This window comes from Protobothrops mucrosquamatus, unplaced genomic scaffold (assembly GCF_001527695.2).
Source record: "Protobothrops mucrosquamatus isolate PMUCROS unplaced genomic scaffold, P.Mucros_1.0 scaffold2420, whole genome shotgun sequence".
NCBI lineage: Eukaryota > Metazoa > Chordata > Lepidosauria > Squamata > Viperidae > Protobothrops > Protobothrops mucrosquamatus.
Genome location: NW_015388492.1, coordinates 157,486 through 164,294, shown reverse-complemented (window position 1 = coordinate 164,294; position 6,809 = coordinate 157,486).

Genomic DNA, 6,809 nt, shown 5'->3' with positions numbered 1-6,809 from the left:
GCTTGTATGTAGGATGGATGTTCAAATAAATCTTAAAATTTAATTATTCAGCATCTGGCAAAGACAATGACGGTTTTAGCGGAGACAAGGAACCAATTCAGCAGCAGACGCCTTACTTGCATGTTAATTGCTCAGAAGAAAGGGACAATATAAAACAAATAAAAGCTGCTTCTGGGGACTCTAGACCATCTTGCCATTTCCTTGCAGCATAAAGTAAGAGCGTTGATGTTTTTAACTTGTTCTGGGGGACCCCCGGCTTTCCTGGGACACCACTGTGGATTCTCCAGTACTGAGAGAAGATAATATTTGTTAGATCAACGTTGAATTGTGGGATTCCTGTTGCTCTCTGGCCTTGGTGTCTACAGAGATTCTCAATCATCTAGGCCAGGGATAGGGAACCTTGGCTCTTTTATGACTGGTGGACTTCAACTCCCAGAATTCCTGGGCCAGCCACACTGAGGGGAAAGGGAGAGGTTTCCAAGCTGAGCCATGCTGGCTCAGGAATTCTGGGAGTTGAAGTCCACCAGTCATAAAAGAGCCAAGGTGGCCTACCCCTGCCCTAGGCCCCTTCATGACTCGTGGACTTCAACTTCCAGAATTCCTCAGCCAATATGGCTCAGCTTGGAAACCTCTCCCTTTCCCCTCAGTGTGGCTGGCTCAGGAATTCTGGGAGTTGAAGTCCGCAAGTCATAAAAGAGCCAAGGTTGCCTACCCCTGCTCTAGGTCACAGTTGTCCCAAGGGATTTTTTTAATTCCCCAAAAGGCAACCGGACTTTCGTGGTTATTTTTCTTGGAAAACGTTTTGCTTCTCATCCAAGAAGCTGAACCAAAGGATCTTCTTGCAGGAGAAGCAAAACGCTTTCAGAAGTAAAATAACCAACAAAGTTCACTTGGCTTTTGGGGAGAGGAAAAAAAAAAAAGCATCCTTGGAAGTTCTGAGTTTGGTGGTTTTTTCTTGCCCAGGTTTCGTTACCAAACTAGGATTTTTCAGTCGGACAATCAGCAAGGGCAGATGAGACAGGTCGTAAGAGGCAGACGTGCGCCAGGTGTACAGGCGTACACGTGCCAAATTTTTAAAAAAGCAGAAGACGCCATAGCGGTGATCAATTTCCCAACCATGGGGAAGGATTCCTAACACGCGCCGATGCTCGGGAGCCTTTTGGCAGAGAAAAATACAGCGCAGAGGGCAAAGGTAACCGAGACGTCTCTCAAAGCGTAGTCTAAAATCCTCTTCTTTCGCCAATGCACGCTGTACGTGGCACGGCTCCGCACGTGCCACGGAAGCTCCCACGGGGAAAGGTGGAACGGGAGGGGAAAAAAAAGATTGAAGATTCAAAGGGCAAAATTAGCGCCCTGGGAGGGCCGTGCATCCTGGCTGAAAACTAATTTTAAATGCTGAGTTAGGGATACATACCCCTGGGGTGCCCTTAACTACCGTTATTATCCGAGCTGTTGTTAGGAGGATAAAAAGAAAGGGCAGTGTAACCCGCCTGTCTTACCTCCCTAAAGGAAAAGGCACAATATAAACGTAATAAACAAATTAATAAGCCACTATTAGAAACAGTGGGAGATGGAGGGGGAGGAGGGTTTGCATTTGGAAAAAAAAGAGCAACAGCGGAACAATTCCTATGGATGTATCGGCTAGTTGTGGTATTTCTAGGGAACTCTGTACAAAGACAAGTGCTGAGGAAGCTGCTGTGTTTGTGTGCGTAAGAGTGTTGCAAATCCGGGCCTCTGGAGTGTGAATGTGTGAAAGGAAGGTAGGAACAAAGATATTCTACCGAGAGAAATATTACGGCTTGTTTAAGCACATTACTTGCGCCTCGTTCAATATCATCTCTTCCTCCTTGCTCAGATTTAAATGTTGAATGTACCAAAAATGGGGTCGTATTTATTTTCCTTGCATTTCTTTATTCGATTCATAGGCTGCTGCAATCAAGCCAGACTTTTGGCAGTTTACAAACGAGCAGCAGCAGAACGCACAAAAGATAGTAACCATGCAACAATCATCCCTGGTAAATAATATACATTAAATGAATGCAGTGTTCCAATATTTGAGGGGCTGTCACAGAGAGGAGGGGGTCAACCTATTTTCCAAAGCTCCTGAAGGCCAGACAATGGATGGAAACTGATCAAGGAGTGATTCAACCTGTTCTGTTCTGTTCTATTCCATATTTTCTATTCCATTCCATTCCATTGTATTCTATTCTTTTTTCAGTGCCGTTGTAACTTTGAACGGTTACTAAACGAACTGTTGTAAGTGAAGGACTACCTGTCTACTTTTTTTGCCGTTAAATACAAAAGGAAATTAATTCTACCTCTTTCCTGAAAAGCCTTGCTAGACATTTCCTGACCAACATTCAGCTGCCAGGACAGACGCACCAGCGAGACAAACCTCTAATAATAATAATAATGATGATGATGATGATGATGATGATGATGATGGTGATGATGATGATGGACATGGCAGTGCCTGGAGACAGCAGAATAGACGAGAAAAAACTGGAGAAGATAACAAAATATAAAGACCTACAAATAGAAATAGAAAGACTGTGGCAAAGGCAAGCAAGGATAGTACCAATAGTAATAGGCGCCTTGGGTGCAATCCCAAAACAACTGGAGCACCACTGGAACACCATCATCGGCATTGACAAATTCGCCATTAGTCAATTGCAAAAGGCGGCCTTACTAGGAACTGCTTTCATCCTGCAACGAGATCTGTAATACCATCAAACATCCATGTCTGCCTACTGTATCCCAGGTCCTTGGGAAGGACTCGATAGGTAGACAAAAATGCTAAATCCAGTCTGAACATCTGGCTGACTGTGCAATGATCAATAGTAATAATAATAGTAATAATAATAATAATAATAATAATAATAATAATAATAATAATAATAATAATAATAATAATAATAATAAAAACAGACAAGCACCTGCAACATAACACCCCAGACTTAACAATTGTCGATAAGAAAGACAAAAAAGTCTGGATAGTGGACGTGGCAGTGCCTGGAGACAGCAGAATAGATGAGAAAGAACTGGAGAAGATAACAAAATACAAAGACTTACAAATAGAAATAGAAAGACTGTGGCAAAAGCAAGCAAAGGTAGTACCAATAGTCATAGGTGCCTTGGGTGCAATCCCAAAACAACTGGAGCACCACTTGAACACCATCATCGGCATTGACAAATTCGCCATTAGTCAATTGCAAAAGGCGGCCTTACTAGGAACTGCTTCCATCCTGCGACGAGATCTGTAATACCATCGAACATCCACATCTGCCTATCCCAGGTCCTTGGGAAGGACTCGATAGGTAGACAAAAATGCCAAATCCAGTCTGAACATCTGGCTGACTGTGCAATGATCAATAATAATAATAATAATAATAATAATAATAATAATAATAATAATAATAATAATAATAATAATAATAATAATAATAATAATAATAATAGTAATAGTAATAGTAATAGTAATAATAATGTTATTTTGGAGCCTTACGTTCTTTCTGAGCCCCTTCACTCAAAAATGAAAAATGCATAAAAACACACAGCTCGGGGACTTAATCAGGATCAGAAATCACGGGTACGGATTTCCCAAGTGACCTACATCTGCTTTATGAAAAGTTCTCCCGTAATCGTCCCTTTGCTTTGGAAAGAAAACACAGGCATTGTTTGGGCTTCCTTGCCCAATGCAAACTTGTATTTACAGGAGATGACAAAATATCAGAGCAGAAGAAAAAACCCCAAAGGTGACAAAAACCAAAGCATTTTCTTTTCCCAAAAAAAAGAGAAAATGGAAAATGGAAAAATTGGGAAAATGGCAGAGAAGAGCAACCGAGATGAGTAAAGCCCTGGAGGCTAAAACATATGAAGAATGGCTGCAGGATTTGGGCTTGGTTAGTCTAGAGAAAATGGGGATGAAGAGTGACATGATAGCAGTGTTCCAGTATTTGAGAGACTGGCCCCCCAAAAAAGAGTTGGGTCAAGTTATTCTCCAAAGCACCAGAAGGCAGGACAAGAAACAATTGGATGGAAACTGATCAAGGAGAGAAGCAACCTGGAATTAAGGAGAAACTTCCTAACAGTGAGGACAATTAACTGGTGGAACAGAAGTTGCCTTCAGAAGTTGTGGCTTCTCCAACAATGAAGGGTTTTAAGAAGAGACTGGACAGCCACCTGTCTGGAATGGTATAGAGTCTCCGTCTTGAGCAAGGGGTTGGACTAGAAGACCTCCAAGGTCCCTTCCGGCTCTATTCCGAAATAAACATAAAAAAAGCATCACAGATGTTTAGAAGGCAAAAGTGTCCTTTTTATTCCAAAGATGCCTTTCTGCAACCTGCCGGTAGAGGACTCTCTTCTATTGAAGCTGAGATGGCTCTTGTTCTTCCTGACACCGGTTTGGTGTGCTGTGTCTGGTGTGTGTCTCTCTGTATGTGTGTGTGTATGTGTGTTTTTAAGCCTTTACAAGTCCCTACAAATCCTTTTGCTTCTGCTTCCTAACAGGGGGCACCAAAGCTGACACCGTCTGCTGACCTTGTGATTATTGATTAACTATCTCCCTCTTCGCTGCCATCTTTCCCACCACCCCCGGGGGTGCCGGCAAATAGAGAGCTAAAGAGCCGCTCTCCTTCTCCTCCGTGACGGCCATGCTCAAAAAGGGCCCTGTTCAGAGATGTGGCGGAAAGGGCCGCCTGATCAAACAGCTTTAATGTCAAGACTAAACACCACACAGCCGCCTGACAACTTGTACGATTTAACATGCATTTGCTAGAAAGAAAGAAAGAAAGAAAGAAAGAAAGAAAGAAAGAAAGAAAGAAAGAAAGGAAGGAAGGAAGGAAGGAAGGAAGGAAGGAAGGAAGGAAGGAGAGAGGAAGGAAGGAAGGAAGGAAGGAAGGGGGAAGGAGAGAGGAAGGAAGGAAGGAAGGAAGGAAGGGGGAGGGAGGGAGGGAGGGAGGGAGAAGGAAGGAAGATGTAATAATTGATGTCCAAAAGGTTCTCGGGTGGTCAAAGGAAATTGAGAAGAAGATGTTGAGCTACCTTGGAAAGGTAAAAAAGATGTTGAGACTCTAGAAAGAGTACAGAGAAGAGCAACGAAGATGATCAGGTGACTGAAGGCTAAAACATATAAAGAACAGTTGCTGGAATTGGGTATGTCTAGTTTAATGAAGAGAAGGACGAGGGGGGACAGGATAGCAGTCTTCCAATATCTCAGGGGCTGCCCCAAAGAAGAGGGAGTCAAGCTATTCTCCAAGGCGCCTGAGGGCAGGACAAGAAGCAACGGATGGAAACTGACCAAGGAGAGAAGCAACCTAGAACTAAGGAGAAACTTCCTGACAGGGAGAACACTGAACCAGTGGAACAACCTGCCTCCAGAAGCGGTGGATGCTCCAACACTGGAGGTTTTTAAGAAGAGACTGGACAGCCATTTGTCCGAAATGGTATAGGGTTTCCTCAAAGGTCCCTTCCAACTTGACTGATGATGATGATGATGAAGCCATGATTGTAAGTTGGGTTCTGAGCTTTCTCTACAGTGCCCGACTTGAGACCGACAGACTCAACATGACTCCGACATTTTGTTCCATTGGAAAGGATGAAGATTTGATTTCATAACCGAATTGCACCACAACTGAATGTTGCAAAGCTGATCTTTATTCCAGCTTTGTCCAACCCCATGTCCTCCAGCTGCAGTGGAGACACAACCCTTAAAATTCATAACACCCTGTCTTGAGTTCCAAATATAAACAACAACAACAACAACAACAACAAGAAAAGCATTTTTTTCCTCCAGTAACCCAATTCTTATTCCCTGGTTCTGACGCTTCCTGCCTAGATGACGCATAAAAAACTCTGTTTGATATTCAAGGGCAGCAGAGACTGAATATCGGCCATTGACTAATAATATAGCTATTGACTATAACAAAGCTGAATTGAACTGATGGTTATTTTTAGAAACAAAGTTAAATCTGAACACACATCAATTGCCTTAAGATTAAACCCCATTCATTTCATCTTTCATTTTACAGGAGTTATTTCTTAGCTCGCTTAAATATCCTCGCTTTATATCTCTTACACGTAATTATGTTCCTTTGCTTTAAAGGATAGGATTCATTGAAACAAACAAGCAAATAAATAAATAAATAACCTCCAGGGATTCATCAACATAATTAAACAAACAAACAAAGCAGAAACCATTGAACAAGTTTTTCCAGAGTTGAACGATTCCTACACCTGTATTTCTGGGCTGTGATAAACTTACCTGAGTGAATGTATTTGTGTATAAATCTTTAATGCTGTACCAGACTCGTGGTTTTTTTTTTATATAATAATGTTTTTCAGGAGGGACTTGAGCCTGATTCAAAATTTGAGGAATTGCCCAAGATTTAAGTGGAAACTTAGATGCAACGTATTTTCATATGTGGTGGACATGTAGGGAGGTTAAAGTATTTTGGCTTAAGATTTGGTGGAACATTCAAAATATTTTTAAGAAAAAGATAAAGTTTAAATCACAGATATTTTTGTTGGGTATTTTGGAAGATTTGGATGCAAAAGAAATGGAGTTGATGTTGAATCTTATAACTGCTGCAAGATTATTAATTGCTCAATGTTGGAAAATGAAATGTTTACCTACTATAGAAGATTGGGTATTTAAAGTCTCAAATTTAGCAGAAATGGCCAAGATTTCCGCTTATGTGAAGGATTACTCACAAGAAAGATATATATTGGTTTGGAGAAGATGGATTGATTATATTGAGTTTAAATATGGAACAAAAAAATATCATCTGGTTTTTGAATGAATTTTTGAA